The following is a 22,669-nucleotide window of genomic DNA, read 5'->3' as shown; positions in this document are numbered from 1 at the left end:
AGTTTTGACTATTCTTTTAAAGTACATCTGGGTCGCATGGCTAAGGGTAGAGTCATAGATGACTATTAAGGTAATTTGGTCCTAGCCTATTGTAATGGTTAAAATTAGGGTTTTTCCAGTTAAGGTAACAAAATCACTATTTTTTCTTAAAAGACAATCACATTGAAAGATGAATGAACAAAATAGATCTAGGCTTGATCCCTCTAAGGAGAAAAGCTTTGAAATTCTGATTAGGTTCCACTTGGGTTAGGATTTTATTCCCTCTTTCTAAGTTGAATTGTGAAAATGCTAAAATTAGGGTAAATGGGTGAATATTGAAGAGATCAGGCATAAACAATGAGCTACAATCATTGTACAAAGACACCAACCTGGACTTGAGAAAAAATAGATGATTCAGATTTATTCCTAGAAGTTCATCATGATTTTTCGGGACCATGTTGATAGTCACCTTAGTTCTCTAAATTTTTAGCTGTCAAAAGGTAGACCTATTGATCTCTGTGAATCCTATTGATCCTCTCGAATATAGCTCTGTACATGTTTCCTACATACAAAAAGAAGGGAGAAATTGTTGGAAATAGGGGTTTGCCTAAGTCAAACCCCAGTTTAGGAATTAACCTTGAACGAAATAATACAAATTCTGAAATAAATATTGGAAAGATATACCTCAGATTTGCAATTGTTGATGATGATGCTTTGTTCTTTGAATATAATCACATATGTTGTATGAAATGGTATGAACATGACCAAAACCCTAATCATACACACATGCTTGCATAGGAATGATGTAATTATTTTCCACAATGGTTGAATGATGAATATGTAGCCTTGAAGGTCTTTGAAAATGCTTAATAATGAGTGTTTCACAGATGCATTAATGATAGGAATTGATTGGTTAGATTGGATAGATTAGATAAAATCAGGTTTATAAAATATCTTTATATAGGGGTTTCTAGGTAAATTACTAATTAGGCCAACCTCCAATGGTCATGCGGAGCCATGGGCATCAAATATTATCGGGGAGATATAACACCTACCCCATTTTAGATTGGGGCCAAATTAGAAGTGGCCATGGCGCTACGTGCCATGGTCTAGACTAGAGTGCTCCACACTCTGATCCCTCTCCATCAGAGCCTAGACAATAGTAAAATAAAGTGGGTGTCCCATAGTAGGACCCACGAAAGGTTATTCATGGCCTCAAAGCTAGAAAATAGGCACAAAATGGACATAGAAAGGTGATGAGGATAGGACATGCTAAATTAGGGGCACAAACATGAGGTGTAAATTGGCTTATGACAATTTACAATGCTACATTTAGCCCCCACTTTAATGAGAGTATGATCCTATGCAAAAACTCAGGGTAAAGTAGATGAAAGATGAAAGAGGAGCAATTAGGAGCACAATCACAAGGAGTATATGACATCACTAATTTTGAGGAACCAAGCCTCCAATCTGAGGATCTTAACTCACTCAATCACATGCAAGGTGCACAAAATAAGACAAAAAAGGAAAACAAAGATAAGTTCAAAAAGAAAAGGCAAGAGACACACAATACAAAATCTAAAAACAAGACCTCAAGTCAACTAGTCGAAGAGACCTCGATATCAAAATGTCTTAACAACTAATTAAAAATCATTCTTGAAAATGCCATTGCGAGAGTAGTAGAGATCACATAAAAAGAACAAGTGCACTCAAAATCCATGAAATATAAATAGAAAAGCTATGGTGATGTAGGAGCATCCCCAGTTCACAACAATATTGCATCAACCAAAAAACATTTTCCTTTTTGTTTTTCTTTCTGTTTGCAGATTCAATTTTTCTTTCATTGTGTCCCGGTTTTGGCTCACCGGATCTTGTGGAGTTGGATTATACTTGAAAAATTGATCATCTTTCTTTCTTTCAGACCGCATCGCATTTGGATCACTTTCCGACAAGATATCTCTACCGGTTTCCATGACAGTTTCTTGAGACCTATTTTGGTGATACCATAACCCATTCTGAAGCTTGCAGAGCCTTGAGAGTTGATTTTGATGTTCCTTGGTGTGTGGCCAACCTTCTATGTTTCATCCTTTGGATTTTCCAAAGGAATCTCTTGGAGGAGGCCGACCTTTGTTATTTTCATGTTAGGTCTTGTTCTTCGGGTTTTGATCCCTTTTGGGCCGACGGGATCCTTTGGATCGATATATATATTTATACTTATGTATTAGAATGTAATAAATTTAGAAATTAGAGATTCAGATAGCTAGACTCTACATAGAAGATAGATCTTTTGATTCAAGGTCCTGGTTGTGACCTATTCTACCAGGCCTGAGTGTCGGTATGTTGTAACCCGGTTGTTACTGGTTGGGTGTAATCAAATTTCATGCAATAAATCAATATGTTTTGCATTGCCTCCATCATATCTTTGTGTTTCCATTGTGTTTACTCTTGTTGACCAGTCTGGATGATCTCTTTGAGGTCCCTCCTTACCGGTAAGTGCTTCAACTGGTATCAGAGTGAAGTTTCATCCCGGAGGTTGTGTGTCCTTAATTTTGTTACTACTTATCAAGTTGCCATTAGTTTCATGTCAAATTTATTCTATATACTCTAGTTGGTTATCTCTACCAAGATATTCAGTCGGTATGCACAGTCTAGTCGGTTATTGAAGAAAGTAGTCTCAAAACGTAGTATACACCAAACTATCTATCGAGTATCATTTCATGTCTACCGAGTAGCAAAGATGACACACCAAGTTGATATACACCGAGTGAAACGTGTTACCAAATTCATTGAACCGGGACATACATATGAAAACATGTTACAAGATCGCGACACATCTAACCGTTATCACATTGGAAATTGCACTTAAAGATTGTGTATGATTTTGAGGTCATCTAACCAATGAAATAATTTGCATGGTTATTCATTCGATAAATCATATTTGTAAGATCAAAGCAATGAATGGATCACCATTATAAGAGATCTATTTATACAACATGAGTTAAGAATTAAAAAGTGTGTGTGTGTGCATGAGTGTAAGAAGACTGTTATAGAGACACAGAGGTCAATGAGAAGGTTTTCAGAGAATAGTCAAAGAACAAAGTAAACAAAAGGGTTTACCGAGTTACTATATGGGTTATCGAGGTATGCTATAAGCAAGGTAATTTATTCTGAGCACATAGAATCTGCTATAACATTCTAGATGTAAAGTTGTAGATATTTGTAATGATTTTATTGTAATATTTTGAAGTTGTAAGAGAAACCTTTAACAGGGTAAAAGACTCTAATCAAGTCTATAAATTGTAAAGCCTCTAACTAGGTGCAGCACTTAGATGAAGTGTTGTGAAATCCTTTAGCAAGGTAGATCTAATAGATCTTGTTACTCCTAACAGGGTAAGCTATCAGAAATAGCTAAACATGTAGCTCTAACCGAGCACTCTTTATTATTGCAGTAGTGAAGTTGTGGGTGCCATCCCCACCGTAGCTTTTCTCTCTAACCAAGAGTTTCTGCGTAACCAAAATATATGTGTTATAGAGTGAATCATGTATGATTGTTATCTATTTGTTTTAACTTTATATTATGTTACTGCACTATTCGGTTTATGCATAACAGTAAAGTTATTATTGAAGAAAAGTTTTAGAGTACTGATTCACCCCTCCCCTCTCAGTACATTAGCTTTCCATATTGGGCCTAACAATTGGTATCAGAGCTTGAATCTTGGAAAAGGGTTTAACTGCCTAAAGAGAAAGAGCTTACCAATGGAAGGCTATAAACAATCTCGGAGGATTGTATATCTGCAAGAAGAACTAGATCATGTTAATCAAGCAATTGCAAACATGCAAAGACAAATGCAAAAATCTCTGAAAGTAAGAAGATGATTATCTGATGATTTGTAGGACTCTCAAGAGTTAGTGGAACAAATTGAGACATCATTTGAGAACAATATATCTAAAGAAACTGAAGAAATGATTGGAGTATTGAAAGAAAAGAACAAAGAACTGGCTGATCAACTGAAAGCAATGAAAAGAGAACATGAATATTTTAGCACACAGATGACTAAAAATCTTGATGCATTGAGGACAACTGAGGATAAAGTAAGAGATCTAGAAAGAGAGAAACAACAACTTGAAGTCTTAGTATCTGATAAGAATGATAAAATCACAAGGTTGACTGGAATTCAACAAAACCTATCAGATCAACTAGGTTATGCACATCATGAAGCAATTCTGAAAAATGATGAGAATCAAGCATTGAAACTTGAAGTATCAAGGTTGACCAATGAACTTGAATTAGAGAAGAAATCCAAAGAAACACTCAAGAAGAGTTATGAAGCATCAAAGATGTTGGATGAGCAACTGAATACAAGAAGACCCAACAAAGATGCAGGACTCAATTACAAAGGAAAAGACTCTACCGAGAAGGGAATTCATACTACTGAGAGAGGAGAATCATCAAAGCAAGCTAGAAACAAGAATAACATCAAAAGAAAGAAGCCTATTTGCAACTACTGTGGAAATCAAGGTCACACTGCCAACATGTGCCAAATCAGAAAAGGTATGCAACAGAATGTCACTAAGTCCAAAGGTTATTGTTACAATTGCAATAAATATGGTCACACATCTAATCAATGTAGGACAAAGTTTGTTAACAATTATCAGAAGGCAAAATTCAAAGGGTTTTGTAAAACCTGCAATAGATATGGACATAGTACCGAGAAGTGTTGGCTTAAGCAAAAGAACTATATGTGGTCTACACACCGAGCAAATGCTAGAGGTTACCGAACTCACACACATCCTTACCAACAATATTATGCAGTACCATGGGATTAAAATACAAGGATATGGTGTGAATGTTGTGGAAGATATGGACATTTAAGTGCCAACTGCTTTATAAGGTTTGGAATGAACAACCGAAGATCATGGAGAAATCCTAGTATGGCATGTTTTCATTGTCACAAAGTTGGACACTTAGCTGGAGATTGCAGAGATCAACCTAGAAAAGACACTGAAGAAATAAAAGACAAATTAAAGATGATTTGGAAAAAAAGGAAATTGTGTCAAATGAAGAAAGCACCTTACCTACCAAGTTAGGTGCACCTATTCCAAATTAATCAGTAAAGGTATGAAGGGACTGCATTCTCTCAAGGTTAAAATCTTAATAGTTCCTATTTTATCATGTACTTAACTCAAATCGGCATAATTAAGATGTATTAGTAAGTTTGAAATTATATCAAAGTCTTTTGAAGCACTATACAAGAAAACTGTCAAGTCAGTGAATACAGGAAACTTATCTAGTCGGTAAATGAAGGAAGTTTGGTTACTCGGTTAAAATGAAAAAAGGAGAGTAAATTAGCTAAAGAGGAACCAAGTCCATTTAATGTTTTTGACCTAACTTGCACAGAGCCTGATAAGGCATATGGTGTACTTAAAAGCATTTTCGCAGTCATTTACACTTACCAAGTTTTCAAGAGAGCAGAGCAAAGTGAATCCAAGTCGATCAAACCTCCTACAAAGAAAATTCAAGGTATTTACATCAATCTCAATGCATTGTTAAGTTGGTTTACCGATCTTATCTAGTTTCCATTATCTGCTAAGTATAAAGCGTATGTCGTTTGAAAATCCTGAAACCCTAAGGATCCTTTGTTAGCTTTTATCTGTAATCTACAATGGCGCCCAAGATCCAAGATCCCATAGTTGTCAAGAATGTAGAGAAGCCCTCACTAAAATACTCTTTGACTCCCAAAGTTGCATCTGAACCGGATGACAAAACCACCTTTTCACTCATCCCAGATAGAGTGTTGTTAGTCGAGGATGTGAGATTCTTCACCGAATGTCGTGTTGAAGAACTTGGTCATGTTGAAATTAAAGATACCTATGATGAATTGTGCATAGATGGTAAATTAAATAGCAAGTATGAACACATTGAGATCAAGGGATTAATTGAAACCCTAACCTATCCCCATGTGTTCAAACCCCAGTGGGTTAAGTTTGTTCTAAATAGAGTTCATGATGATTTCATGTGGCTAGAAGAGCAACCATTTAAGATTACCAAGGAAATCATTCATCTGATTACCGGTTACCCTATTTATGATCATGCCCAAGCCTAAAAGATGATATCACAGAAGGAATTGATTAGTTTAACCAGAGTGGAATCAGATTGCAGAGGATTGAAATTGAATAATGTCACAGATGAAGAACTAAAATTTTCCGTTAGAGTAATGGGTTACTGTTTCTTCCAATCAGCGAGGGAAAATAGTGTACCCTGTGCAGCAGTAGACTTGGCATACAAAATTGTGAAAAAGGGAATGAAAATTGATCTATGTGAGGTGTTGCTAAAGAACCTATTTGAGAATCTGAACACCATCAGGAAGCTGAAGAAAAACAACTCAGCTAATACACTAAAGTTTAGATCATTATTTGTATGCATTTTTTTCTATTTTGAAAAAATTCTTTCCATCAATAGGTAAAGTTGTTTGGGAACTACATCGACCAATCACCCATTAGATAAATAATTTCATCAAGAAGTTAGGTGATAATTTCAATAATATTATGGATGAGTACTTCAGTAAATTTCAGGAGAAAATGCATAACAGATATAGGATTCCACCCCAGCTAGTGGAGAAATACAAAAAAGATATATGTTTTGAAGTTGACACCGCTTACTGTTATGTGAATGTTGTGGAACCGAGGACTCAATCTTTGTCACCGATGGGTTACGAGATTGACTTTGAGATCACACAATAGCAAATTGATGCATTTCTTACATTACCGAGGCATGCTACCGAGCTAAGGTATGGAACCTATGAGGAAGTAAAGGAAAAGGTAAAAATGAGCATTGTAGTACCCAAAGATACAAGAAAGGCAACAAAAATGATAAAGGCATTGTCAGAGAAATTTGGAGAAGACTCTTCCTCTACACCTATCAAAGGCACCATTACCATTACCGAAGAGGAATCTGAAGCCCAAGAGGCAGCAATAACACTAAGCACTAAATTTCCTAAGGGAAAAGTGTTGAAGAGAAAGAAACAAGACACATCAAAGGCCTCACCGACTCCACCTCCAAAGCAACCTAACACAAGAGCATCTGCAGCCTCACCGAGTAAGAAAACAAAAAGTGTTACTGCTCCCAAGGTAACACAGACATACAAGAAATCTACTCGGAGACTCATTTTGGCAAAAGAGTCTAGTGATACTGAATCAGAGGATGCAAGCAAATTCCAGATTGTCAAGAGCAAGAAGGTAAATATACATAGTGTTGAAAACTTTTGTGCTAATCTAAAAGAATATGGAGGATTTGGATCATTTAGATATGTCAAGTATGAAACCAGGAATAATGATGAGAAGAGACAAATTGAAGAAGCTGTCATCTACACACTTCTAAAATTCCGGTTAGCTCCATTGGAACTAGCTAAGTCACTTCTGAATGAACTTTACTTGCATATTGATAATAGGTGGAAGTATGCAATGGACTCGGAGAAACAGATTAGAGAGAGAAGTCTGGTTCATCTCTTTCCTAACATGTCAGTAGCTGAAATAAAGGAACATCTGAAAACCTACAATTCAAAGTTTCTTGTCAAGTAGAGAGCTTTAAAACTAATGAATGGGTTGTATATTGAAGTTGAAAATGAGACAAAAGCAAAGTGGCAGGAAATCTTTAAAATCAAGGATGTCGATGAGCAAGCTATAGTTGAAATTGTTGATGTCATCGAGCAAGATCCTGATGTTACCAAGAAAGACCTTGCTGACACCATTCAAATAGATGAAGATGTCATGGATATAGAGGCACCAAAATAGGAAATGATAGAAGGCAATGCATATGCAAAACTTGTATCTAGTGAATCAGTATTGGAACAAGTTCATCCCTATCCACTGGTCAAGCAGCCTGTCTCAACCGAAATCCCTCAGGATACAGAACAAGGCACCGAAGGTCACAAGTCTACAACAAGAGAAGCTACTACTCAAGAATAGATATCTCAAGCACCTTCTAGCACTGAGAATGTTGAAACTGAGACACCGAGTACTAAGACACCAAAGGATTCTACAGAGGCTAAAGAAACTGATCAAAGTGTTGCCTCTACCAAGCAACCTACCGAGGGTCATCAAGCCTCACAAGCCCTTGTCTTAGTTCCATCGGTGAAAGGTAAAGAAAAGAAGATGAAAAAGCATAGTTTTAAAGTTGATTTATCAAAACCAATAGTGTTGCCCAATGTAGACATATCAAAATTGAAGGGGCAAGCACTCATTGATTTCGGTGAACTATGCAAAGCAAAGGCCGAACAAGAGAAGCAAATGGCCATTCAAAAGAAAAATAAAGTACTTCAGAAGGTAAAAGCACTCTTAATAGATATGCTACCTGAAGCTATAGTATCAACAGATGCAGCCATCCACATTCAATAGGATGAACTCCTAACAAAGATAGAGACATCTGGAGTAGATGCATCAGAGTATTTGAGCAAGCTAAAAGACAAAGAGCTCACTGCAAAAATGATAGAAGAGGTACAGAAAGCTATAGCTATTGGCAAAGTTAAACTTGTCAAATTTATTGCTAAGTTGACTCCTCAACTCAAGCACATTCTTTATTTATTTCAGAAACTCTACACATTTTCTTTATTCATTAAAGACATTAAGAATAAAACAGAGGCAATTGAGAAAGAGATCACCGATCTCTCAAGCAAGTTGACCACAGATCCAAATTCAGTTCAAAATTTTTATACCAAGCTACAACAGCTCATGGCTCAACAATTGGACCTAAGAAATGAAGAATACAAGATCTAGATGGACATAATGACACTTCAAACATTATTCCTTCCTCATATTTCATCCATCCAAGAACAGATCAACCGAGCCACCTCCTTATCTACTACACAAGAAGGAAGCACTCTAGATGGCTTAATATCATTATTGGCTAATATTCAAGCACAAAATTATTTAATGGATAGTGTAAAGAATGCCCTCTCTGTTGCTCTCACCGAAGCCCAAACCAAGTACAAATCCATTTTTGACCAGTTACCACCCCCGAATGGTAGTTAAGTTTTGATGTTTGTCAAAAAGGGGGAGTAATATGTTATAGTATTAGAGGAGTGATACAGTATTGGGGGAGTGTAGCATAAATAAAACAAAAGGAGTTTAGTATACAGGGGGAGTATATATACCGAGTAGAGAAAGCAGAGTATCCAAGAGCAGTGCACCGAGCAGTATACAGTACAGTAAGCAAAGCACATAGAACAGATCACCAATCATGCAAAATCAGAGTTTTGTATAGTATATCGATAAGGGGATTATATCTAGATATATTATATTATTGACTATTGTATATATTGTCAGCATAGTCAAATTTTGCAAGTATATAGATTATTGAGTTATAACTTTGAAAGTAGTTTTTGTCAAACATCTCAACTAATGTCAAAAGGGGAGATTGTTACTAATTATCAAGTTGCCATTAGTTTCATGTCAAAGTTATTCTATATACTCTAGTCGGTTATCTCTACCGAGATATTCAGTCAGTATGCACAGTTTAGTCGATTATTGAAGAAAGTAGTCTCAAAACATAGTATACACTGAGTTGTCTACCGAGTATCATTTCATCTCTACTGAGCAGCAAAGATGACATACCGAGTTGATATACACCAAGTGAAACGTGTTACCAGATTCATTGAACCTGGACATACATATGAAAACATGTTACAAGATCGAGGCACATCTAACCGTTATCACATTGGAAATTGCACTTAAAGATTGTGTATGATTTTGAGGTCATCTAACCAATGAAATAATTTGCATGGTTATTCATTCGATAAATCATATTTGTAAGATCGAAGCAATGAATGGATCACCGTTATAAGAGATATATTTATACAGCATGAGTTAAGAATTAAAAAGTGTGTGTGTGTGCATTAGTGTAAGAAGATTGTTATAGAGACACAGAGGTCACTGAGAAGGTTTTCAGAGAACAGTCGAAGAACAGAGTAAATAGAAGGGTTTACCAAGTTACTACATGGGTTACCGAGGTATGCTATAAGCAAGGTAACTTATTCTGAGCACATAGAATCTACTATAACATTCCAGATGTAAAGTTGCAGATATTTGTAATGATTTTATTGTAATATTTTGAAGTTGTAAGAGAAACCTTTAATAGGGTAAAAGACTCTAATCAAGTCTATAAATTGTAAAGCCTCTAACTAGGTGCAACACTTAGATGAAGTGTTGTGAAATCCTTTAGCAAGGTAGATCTAATAGATCTTGTTACTCCTAACAGGGCAAGCTATCAGAAATAGCTAAACATGTAGCTCTAATCGAGCACTCTTTATTATTGTAGTAGTGAAGTTGTGGGTGCCATACCCATCATAGTTTTTCTCTCTAACCAAGAGTTTTTGCGTAACCAAAATATATGTGTTATGGAGTGAATCATGTATGATTGTTATCTATTTGTTTTAACTTTATATTATGTTACTGCACTATTCGGTTTATGCATAACAGTAAAGTTATTATTGAAGAAAAGTTTTGGAGTGCTGATTCACCCCTCCCCTCTCAGTACATTAGCTTTCCATATTGGGCCTAACAAATTTCTCATTGTAGGGTGGCGGATTATGGATCCGACCTGCAATTGTGAATCGATGGCATGAAGAGGAACTAGGAATGGTGGAGCGCGTGGGAATGCAGACCCTGATGTGATGGAGATTTTGTGAGGAATAGTAGCCCAGTTAGAAGCTATGGAGACAGCCTAGAGAAGAGGTTGACATATTAAAAATGTAAGTGAAGATGAAGGAGAAGAAGCCCCGACATAACAAGTAAACCTACCGGCAATTGATCTGGATGAAGAAACATTTTTGAGGGTTTTGAGTAGGGAAAACACTAAACCTCATTTTACCCCACCTGAATATGATAGGAAGTTAGATTCAGATGGATTGATAATTTGGATCTCGGAGATGGAGAAGTATTTCGATTTTGAAAACACTACAAAAGAGAGGAAGGTGAAATATGCCTGTACTTGGTTGAAAGGTCATGCATATCTTTGGTGGGAGCATTTGCAAGTTGACAAACATAGAAGTGGTAAAGAAAAGATTAAGACGTGGGATAGGATGATTTCTAAGTTGAAATCAAATTTTGTTCTAGCAAATTATCAAGTTGATTTGTTTCGGAAGTTGCAAAATCCGAGACAAAAGGAATCTAGTGTCAAGGAGTACACTGAAGCATTTTACAAGTTGAACATCAGATCCAAACATTTTGATGATGAAGTTGAACAAATTGTAAGATATTTGAACGGATTGCAGATGTCTATACAAAATGAACTCAATATGATCAAATTGGAGAGTATTGAAGAGGCTTACCAGTATGCCCTAAAGGCTAAAGAAAAATTGAGCAAAAGACATGAGCAGAGATAGAAAGGTAGAAGTGGAAGGTTTACCAGAGGAAGATTTCAAGGAGGAAGAGGATATACTGGAGGAAGAGGAACCAGTACAGATCAGAACATAGACAAGGATGTGAGCAAAGAAGGTAATTCATACCGAAAGGATGATAGAAATTTCTTCTGGAGGAGAGAACCAGATGGTTACCAGAATGAGAACTTTGGAAGACAATACAAGAGGACATTTAGAGGAACCTGCTTTATCTGTGGAGGAGAAGGACACCGTGTTGGAAATTGACACTCATCAGATTCATTTTGTTGTCATTGATGGCAACAAGATTAGATGGAAGTCATATATCGACACTAGGAGGCATATACTGGCAGGTACCAACTTTGGAGCATTCAAGGCCACACCGGCACTGGCACTGACATAAAAACTTCATTGGAAGCCAACATCAAGGAGGATTTATTTTGTAAATCATTTTGTAATTATTGTCGAGGCCAACATTGAATATCTTTTGTAAATGTATTTTAAGCCCACATAAGCCATATTGTTTGTAATGGGTATATAGGTCAGTCTGCTAGGTTATTTTGTAAATGATGGAATATATAGATATAGGAGAATATAGAATAACTGTATATGTATGAAGATTATTTTGTATGTGAATGTTATATCATGCAATGATCTGTAGATAGCTTGGAAAGCATTATTGGACAAGAAGAGATACCGATAGTAGTTTAGGGTTTATGAACTGGTACAGAGAAGAGCTAGAATTGGAACTCTATTTGGCATAGCAGATGCATCCTTGAGTTCATTCTTTAGTATTTTATTTAGCAGAAAGCTTGTAGTCAATGACGCTCTTTAGTGATGAGCAGTATGCTCTAGGCAATGTGCCTTCCTACAAGTGTAGGCCCCCATTATATGTAATATCTTTTCATATGGCCAATGAACTGATATTGTGGGTCACAAATCCCACCGTGGTTTTTCCTCTTTGAGGTTTTCCATGTATAAATTCTATGTGTTATGGTCTTCATTTATGTGGATGGTTTATTTGCTTCTTGTTATATATTTATTTGTTTACCAGTTTATATGTGTATGGTATAAAAGGATAAAATTTATTCATACTAGTAGAACATTGATTCACCCCCCTCCTCAGTGTTCTTGGATCCCAAAAATTGGTATCAGAGCCTGGTACCTCGAAAGAATTTTAACAACTTGAGGAAGATCCTGAAACTAGAATCTTTGAATATGGCTATGGAGAAGCAACTTGAGATGGCTCTTGAGGATTATGATGCTGAAAGGATGAAGAGCTTGAAATTGCAAGAAGAATTGAATTCTATAAATGAATTCATTCTTATCCTACAAGAAAGGTTATCATTAGCTCAAGCCAAGAGAAAAGAACTTTTACAAAACTAGGATGATGAGGAGAAGAATGCACTTAAGGAACAATGTCAGAAACTAAGTCAAGAAAACATGCTCATGAAAAATGAGATGCAAGATCTAACTATGAGGTTATCAAAAGATATTGAGGATAGAAAAAAGAAGGAAGATAATCTTGTTATTTCTGTAAAGAACAAATTTGATGAATTTGGTAGATTGACTCATGAGAATAATCTATTGAGAACTAATTTGGCACACTCTCGGAACAATGAACAAGAACTTGAAAGACAAATAACTACTCTAAGAGATGATCTGACTACTGCAAGTTAGTATAAAGAAAATTTTAGGATCAGTGCTGCACAGTTAGATGACTTATTGAAAAGACAAAGACAGATTGATAATTCTAGAGGACTTGGATTTGTACAAGGTGAAAGCTTCGGTACTACAAATGAAGATCAGACAACCGGTATGTAGAACTCATCAAAACAGAGGAAACTAGTAAGGCAATCTAATGCTTATAAATTCAATGGTAGATGTTTTGTTTGCAATAAATTTGGGCATATGGCTAAACAATGTAGAAATAAAGCAAATCAAAACTACAATTATGTTCCCGATCAATGCACAAATTGCAAGAAATATGGTCATAGATTAGAAGATTGTAGAATGAATGTTAAATTTCATGCATGTGGAAAGTTTTGACATTTTCCTAATCATTGTAGGTCAAGAAATGATACCGGATATGTCAAAGCAATTCAAAAGAACAATGTTACATGTTATGCATGCAACAAAATTAGTCATATTGCTAAGTATTGCAGAAGCAAGACTCAACCTATTAGTAATGATAAAGATAATGAGAAAGGAATGCAGAAGGCAGATGAAATACAAAAAGATCACACCAAGAGATGGGTTAGAAAATCTGAAGAACCAAGTGGAGATGGATCTACACTAGTAACTCCACTGGTAGAATAGGGTATTCCTCCACCAGCAGAAAATTCCACTAGCAACTGAGGCATAAGCCTTAGGGGTTGGCAAAGTCATTGCAAAATCTTGCATATTACCCTGAAAGAGATCTAAGGAGATTTGGAAGAGATCTGGAGAGTTGTGTTCATCATCAATGAAGGTTCACCCGACATAAGACTGTGAAACTGGCATCCGTAGGGTTGTTGTTGAACATTTATTACAAAAAAATAGGGTTTTATTTGATGATAAAAGGGGTAAGTGAAATAATTTTCACTCACCGAGCATTCAAGCATTCAGAGCGAAGAAAAAGCGATTTAAGAGAAAGCAAAATCATTTTGAAAGGATTTAGAGCAAGTTCACTATTCATGTATTCTTTGAAATGGCATCTAGATCTTCAGCTCCTACTTTCATTGCACATCCCATCATTGTCAAAGTCAAGGATAGGTTAAGGCCAATATTCGAGGAGCTTCCCGAAATTGCTAAAAAGGAAGACTCTGTGAGAGAATTTTCTAGGGTTCTTGACGGCGTGATGTATGTTGAAGATGTGAAGGCATACATTCACTGCACCCTGGAGGATCTGGGCACAAAGGAAATTAAAAGAATATATCAATTTGTGATACTAGGAGACTCTAGAACCATCAAACCAGAATACAAAGCAATTGAGGATCTAGGGTTAACCGGTATTCTGTACATACCGGAATTCAAAGATGAGGTTATTAGATACATTCTGAGCAGGGTTCACAATGAATTTATCTAGCTAGATAGGCCTTACATGATCATGAAGGAGGCTATTCAAGAAGTCACCGACTTACCAAAAGTCGAACAAGAACCTGGCAAGAAAGTTTCCAACAATGAGGTAGAAAAACTCACTGGTGAAACTTCTAATAGCAGATCAATGAGGATAAGAACAATTACCAACACTGATGTAAAGTTTGCAAACATGAGAATAGGTTACAAGGTAACTCAATCCAACCAATTGAACTCTATTGCTAGTTCATGCATTCATGTTTCATATCATATGCTGAGAAACAATGTAAAGTATGACTTATGTGAATGGATGGTGAGTGAATTGATGTTGAACCTTGGAAAGAACAAGGGAGTCAAGAAAGACACTTTTAGATATGGAAATTTGATTGTTTGTTTGATGCTTTACTTCCTAAATGAGCTACCTGGTCTAGGGAAGAAGTGTTGGGCTCATGACATACCGATAGGTATGTAGATCAAGGAATCAATCACCGGTCTTGGTACCAACAGAGATGAGAAACTTTGGAGGTATTTTAAGACATTCCAAGAAAATATTCAAGGCAAAGGGAAAGAATATCAAGGAATATTATGGAGAAGTACTCCACTGAAATCTGTTTTATGGTAAAAACTGATGAAACTCTTATAGAAGCAGTTGAACCAAGGACAATCTGGATTACTGAGCTTGGATATGAGGTAGATGACAAAAATTTTGAACTCTATGTAAAAATGTTGTTAGATGCCCCATTAGATGATAAAACAAAGAATTTTGATACATCAAGAGAGAAGGCTCTTGAATTAAAAACCAGTTTTAACAAGAAGAGAAGAGAGAAGAAAATAGAAAAGATGTATGCATATATACAGGATGAAATTCACAAGATAGACGCTCAACTGGGTTCTAGATCCAAACAGGCAGCTAAACCGGCAGAGGCCAATACTACAGAAGTGAAGAAGCCTAAAGCTTTCATTTCCCCTATCACTTATGATTTTGACCCTGAGGATAATGAACCTCTGGCTTTTAGAAGGGCACAAAGGAAGAAAGTGGTACAACCACTGATAGAGCAGAAGAAGGCAGAGCCTAGGAGGAGACTTGTTAGAAAGGCAACTAAGCCTACTGCACCTCCACCATCAGAAAGGAAGCCTATGCAAAAGAGGAAAACAATTACATCTACACTAGCAACCACAAGCAAAAAGAAGAAGGGTGATGATACTAAAACCGATAAGACCACAATGACTTGTGTTGAGCTTATTGATGAAATTACAAAAGATGGTATTTTGAAAAATGTATCTAAGTATTATGATGATTTAGAAGAAAATGAACAAAATGAAGAGGCTATTTTGTTGTATATAGACATTTATAAGAAAGCCTTAGTTGAAATTTTGAAGTAGATACCTCTACCCTTGTATTTTAAACTTGAGGCTAGAAGACTTGACGTTGTCAAGAGAGATAGGGAGATTAAGGAAGTAGCACTTTTGGAATTGTGTGGTGTTGTAAATAATGAAGAAATGAAAAGATGCATAGATGTTGCGAATAGGACAGTTTTCAGTAGCAAACCCTGACATATAAGCCTTATGATGGGGAGAGTAAACAAGGTGATAAATGAGACTAGTAAGGGTTGGACCAAATTCTTTCAGAAAAATCCAGATTTTCTCACATCTCAAGAAGAATTTGCATGGGCAACAGCATCCACCATTCTAGATAAATCAAAAGGGAAAGGTATTTTGGGTAGTTTAACTCTAATTTTGACACAACTAGTAGTAACTATAGATATTCAGACACAACCGATAGTAAAAGGGAGTGTACAGTCTATATTGGTGCAGACCATTTTTTAGCAAGGCAATGTACATGACACTATAAACATTGTGGATGATACTCCATCGATAGTAACTGACACTGCACCAAGTGGCAAAGCCACCAGTGCAAAAGAGGTTGAGGAGGACAAGGTAAAAGCAACTGAGTCCATACCGATAGTCAAAATCGACTCACCGACAAAGGTTTTAGCAATTGACACTTTTAGAATTAATGATGATGGCCACTCAGAAATTACTGAAGGAAGGTACTACAGATAAAGGAATAATTGATCAATCGGTCATAGTGTTGTACAGATTAATACCTGACTATCAGATTGAAGATGGAGCAAGCCCTTCTGGCAAGCTCAAGACTCTAATAGAGCATATCTCTAACAATTTTCAATCTTTGAGGCAAATTGTAGATCGACAGGCTTTAGAAAATTCATAGCACCTAAAAGAATAGTTTTTGATCAGGTCATAGATATAGAGAAGAAGAAAATTGAGGACAAACTTATTCTGATTGAGGTTTGTTTAAAACAAGTACAAATATCTACAGTGTGTTGTAACATAGAAATTCTTACAACTAGTGTAGATGGCAAGTCAAAGGAATTACTTGATAAGATAGCTAGCATTGCTAATTCTTTTGATGGATTAACTGCACTGATCACATCTGTTGATGGACAAATTTTGTCCTTGGAGAACCAAATTTTTGCTTTAGAGAAAGAAAAAGACAAGATCATTCACAAGGCAAGAAGTCTTAGAGGACTCGTAAGTCCTAGATTAGATTCATTGGGTGTTCATAAGAGGGAGTGCATGGACATGATTGCTAAACCCACACCGACAGAAGTCAAAGATAAGGAAACACTAGCACACTTGCTAAGTGGACTTGTAACCATTTCTAAAACTTTCAAAACCGGCTGGGATACATATCTTCAGTTGTTGGATAAGGCATACCCTAAGATCTTGAGGATAGTCAAACTCCAGTGAAATTAACTATATTCATTCATTTGTTTTGAATTCTTTCAATTCTTTCACCGGTCTTTGGCATTAATGTCAAAGGGGGAGTATGTATATATGTAAAAAATATCAAAAAATAACAGATAAAACACATGGGAAGGATATCATGATACCAAAAGCAATGTATTGCTCAGGGGGAGCATACTGGCAGGGAATCCATTTTTCACACAAGTGTTGCAATCAATGCCAAAGGGGAGATTGTTGGCAATTAACACTCATCAGATTCATTTTGTTGTCATTGATGGCAACAAGATCAGATGGAAGTCATCTACTGACACTAGGAGGCATATACCGATAGATACCGGCTTTGGAGCATTCAAGGCTACACCAACACTGACACCAGTAGGGGCACTGACATCAACACTTCATTGGAAGCTGACATCAAGGAGGATTTATTTTGTAAATCATTTTGTAATTATTGTCAAGGCTGACATTGAATATCTTTTGTAAATGTATTGTAATCTGACAAAAGGCATATTGTTTGTAATGGGTATATAGGTTAGTCTGCTAGGTTATTTTGTAAATGATGGAATATATATAGGAGAGTATAGCAAAACTGTATATGTATGAATATCATTTTGCATGAAAATGTTATATCATGTAATGATTTGTAGATATCTTGGAGATCATTATTGGAGGAGAAGATATACCGGTAGTAGTTCAGGGTTTATGAACCGGTACAGAGAAGAGCTAGAAATGAAACTCTATTTGGCATAGCCGATGCATTCTTGAGTTCATTCTTCAGTATTTTATTTAGAAGAAAGCTTGTAGTCAATGAGGCTCTTTAGTGGTGAGTAGTATGCTCTAGGTAGTGTTCATCCCTGCAAGTGTAGTCCCCCATTATATGTAATATCTTTTCATATGACTAGTGAACTGATATTGTGGGTCACCAATCCCACCGCGGTTTTTCCTCTTTGAGGTTTTCCACTTATAAATTCTCTTTGTTATGGTGTTCATTTATGTAGATAGTTTATTTGCTTCTTGTTATATGATTATTTGTTTACCGGTATATATGTGTATGCTATAAAAGGATAAAATTTGGTCCTATTGACAAAACACTGATTCACCCCCCTATCAATGTTCTTGGATCCCAACACACCGTGCATTTGAGTGTAATAAGACATAGACTATCAGAAGAGAAACAATGGTGGAAGAAAACCCCACCAGATCAGACAATAAACCAGAAGATGGAGAATTGTTGATGATGAGGAGAGCTTTGTGCCATATCAGAGGAGGTGAAGAGCCCTTGCTAAGGAAAAATTTGTTCAAGACCAGATGTAAGGTATTTGGTAAGTGTTGTAAAGTTGTTATTGATAGTGGTAGTTCAGATAATCTTGTTTCAGAAGAGATGGTGAATAAGTTTAAATTGGAGAGATTGAAACACCCTAAGCCTTATCAGATAGCATGGATTCAGGATGAACATAAGTTGTTAATAAGTGAACAATGTTTGGTGAAATTGAAAATTGGGAATTATCATGATGAAGTCTTATGTGATATTATGCCTATGGATATTTGTCATCTTTTTTTGGGTAGACCTTGGTTGTTTGATAGACATGCAATACATGATGGAAGGAAGAATACATACACTATTGTGGCCAATGGGATGAAGCAAACCTTGTTACCTTTGAAGGAAACTTTGGAGATTGAAGTTTGTATGAATGCCAGAATCTATTTAGTAAATGGAAAGAAATATATGAATGGACTAAGACATGAGAATGTGTGTTTTACCTTAATTACTAAGAAGACTGAGAAACTAGAACTGAAAGGAGAACACTTGGAAGAGATAAGAGATTTGTTGAGAGAATATGAGGACATCATTTTAGATAATTTACCTGATGGATTCCCACCTATTAGAAATATTAGTCATTGCATGGACTTGGTTCCTAGAGCTAGTTTGCCTAACAAAGCTGCACATCGATTAACACCAATAGAGAATGAGTAATTGAATAGACAAGTACGAGAGTTATTAAAGAAAGGTTTGATCAGGGAGACTCTGAGCCATTGTGTAGTACTAGCAGTATTAGCACCTAAGAAGAATGGAGAATGGAGGATGTGTACCGATTCAAGAGCGATAAACAAGATCATGGTGAAATACCATTTTCCTTTTCCTAGGATGGATGACATAATGGACTATTTGAGTGGAGCAAAATACTTTACAAAGAGAGATTTGAAAAGTGGATATCATTAGATCACAATCAGAGAAGGTGATGAGTAGCAGATAGAATTTAAGACAATTGAAGGACTATATGAATGGTTGGTGAGGCCTTTTGGATTGAGAAATGCACCAAGTATTTTTATGAGGCTGATGAATGAGATATTGAAGAAATTCTTGGGTAAGTTTGTTATTGTGTATTTGGATAACATTCTGATTTTGAATAAGGTAAAAGAGGAGCATTTATTGTAGTTAAGACAATTGTTGTAGAGGTTTAGAGAAGAAAAGTTGTTGATAAATATCATGAAGTGTACTTTCATGAAGGATGAGTTAGTTTATTTAGGATTTGTGATATCTACAGATGGTTTGAAGATGGACCTTGAGAAAGTGAATGCCATTGTTGAGTGGCCTACATCAGAAAGCATTGAGGAGCTAAGATCATTTCATTGATTGGCTAGTTTTTACTAGAAGTTTATCAGAAATTTCAGTTCGGTTTGTAACCCTATGACTGAGACCATGAGAGGAGATCGGAAGGAATTCAAGTGGACCACTAGAGAAAACAAAAGTTCTAAATTGTTGAAGCTGAAAGTGACTGAGCAACCTGTGTTAGCTTTACCAGATTTTAATAAAGTATTTCAAGTGGATTGCAATGCAAGTGGAACAATAATAGGAGTAGTCTTGAATCAAGAAGGGAGAGCAGTTGCCTATTTCAGTGAGAAATTAAATGATGGCTAGAAGAGATATTCAATGTATGATCAAGAATTTTATGCCATAGTTCAAGCCTTGAAGAAATGGAGACATTACTTGTTGCCTAAGGAGTTTGTGTTGTATATAGATCATCAAGCTTTGTAGTATTTGAACAGTCAGAGTAATTTTGAATCAAATACATATGAGATGGGTAGAATTCTTGCAGAGTTACACATTTGTTTTGAAGCATAGAAGTGAAAAATCTATCAAATTTGTTGATGCATTGAGTAGGAGAAGGAATTTGCAGAGAGAGATGAGAGTGACAGTATTAGGTTTTTAAGATTTGAAGACCTCGTATGATGAAGACTCATATTTCATAGAACCTTGGAAAGTATGTAGAGAACCGGTTATGATAGATAGAATAAAATGGTTGGATTACTTCATTCAGAATAAAATGTTATTTAGGGGAGTTTGGTTGTGCATACCCAAGAGTTCCATGAGAGAGAACCCGATAAAAGAGAAACATAGTGGAGGTTTAGCCGAACATTTTAGCATTGACAAAATAGTTACATTAGTGAGTGAGTAGTACTTTTGGCCCTCGATTCATAAGGATGTTAAGAGATATGTATAGAGTTGTAGAGTTTGTCAAGTTGCAAAAGGTAGTAGTCAGAATGTGGGATTGTATAAACCTTTGATAGTGTGGGTAAGACCTTGGGAGGATTTAAGCATGGATTTTGTACCTGGATTGCCTAAGACACCAAGAGGGAATGATTCTATATTTGTGGTAGTGGATATATTTTCGAAGATGTCTCATTTCATACCTTGCAAGAAGACAGCAGATGTATTTCATGTAGTAGACCTTTTTTCAAGGAAGTGGTGAGATTGCATGGACTACCTAAGAGCATAGTTTTAGATAGAGACACTAAGTTTGTTAGATATTTTTGGAGAACACTTTACAAGAAGATGAAGATAGATTTGAAGTTCAGTTCTACTTTTCATCCATAGACTCATGATGGATAGACATAAGTTATTAACCAGAGTCTGGGAAATTCATTGAGATGTTTAGTGGGAGATAAAACTAGAATTTGGGATTTGATCCTTGCACAAGAAGAGTTTGCTTGCAACAATTCATTGAATAGAAGTACCAGAAAAACACATTTTGAGATTGTTACCAGAGTGCACCCTAGAGGTATAGAAGAATTGAGAGTGATGATATAATGAAAGAATAAGTGACAGATAGAATACTGAGAGGGGGGGTGAATCAGGATATTGAAAAATTGATACAAACTCCCAAACTCAAAATAAACTTATCAACAAAAGTTCTGAAAAAATAATATCTGAAAGATTAACAACATCAACCAATACCAATCGGTTTGACTATTATACCAACTTAATAGTAAACAACTTCAATCTTGTAAACATCAACAATGCTTAATTAAATATCAACATATTCGTCTCTCAAGCTTACAGTTGTCATTCCTTATTAGAATAGTTAAGTAGTTAATCAAATCAACAAATAAGATCATAACCACAAAAACATTCACCACTTGACACAAATATTTATACATGGAAAACCCAAATAGGTAAAAACCATGGTGAGATGAGACTCATAAGTATAGCTATTTGAACTCTTCTTAAGTTTGCCCTGTTAGGAGCCAAGCCTGTTAAAGCTTTACAATAAGTCCTGTTAAGAACTAATTCTGTTAGGAATCACCCGGTTAGAGGATTTTACAAATATGCCTTGATAAAAAGCACAATACCCTATTAGGAGTAACCTCGGTAGAGGATTTGAGAATCCAAACTAATGGACCACCTTGTTAGAGAATTTAGAAAGTAACCAAGCTTGTTAGAGCTTACCTTGTTAGGGGATTTCAATTTCTACTATGATTGTTAGAAAATAAAAGGTTTTTCTTGATCTATCTGAATAACACTGCATCTGCTTGATCAGATCCATCTTAAGCTTTAAATCTATCTTCACTCAAACTACAGATTCATTCTCCTGGTTAGGCAACCTCACACTCAACTAATTTCTGTCAACTTTGCGAACAACTTTACAAACAACTTCATCGACCTTAAATACAAATCAACCTAGTCGGTAACACAACAAAAACCTCAATTCTCATCATTGAGATTACAAACAAGTCGGTACAATCTTGACTGTTACAAATCATAACAATCTCTTCACATTTAACAAGAAAATTCCAACCACTCTATAATCACCGCTTCATCAGACTTGTAACTCATCACGCGTTGTGCATTTGATTTAATCCACTTTGATCCTTTCCAAGATAATAAAACGTGCCAAAATAACTTGAACTTATCTTCATACAATGACCACACATGTCATTACCATTACTGCTCAACATTAGATCTTAAACCAACAAACTTTAATCGGTTAGGGTTTAACAAAATTAACTAGTAGGGTTTACCGGCTACAAAACATAGAAAGGTTTAACCTTATTCACCAGTTCAACTTACAAATTACCATATACCAATTTACAATATCTTCCACAAAGTTTATCATACGGGTTACAATACAAAAGCAATATCAACAATAACATCAGCAAAATCATGAATACAATTCACCCATTTAATTGACATCAATGACAACATATCATTA

Source organism: Cryptomeria japonica, chromosome 3 (assembly GCF_030272615.1).
Source record: "Cryptomeria japonica chromosome 3, Sugi_1.0, whole genome shotgun sequence".
Classification (NCBI taxonomy): Eukaryota; Viridiplantae; Streptophyta; class Pinopsida; order Cupressales; family Cupressaceae; genus Cryptomeria; species Cryptomeria japonica.
This window is presented reverse-complemented; position numbering follows the sequence as displayed.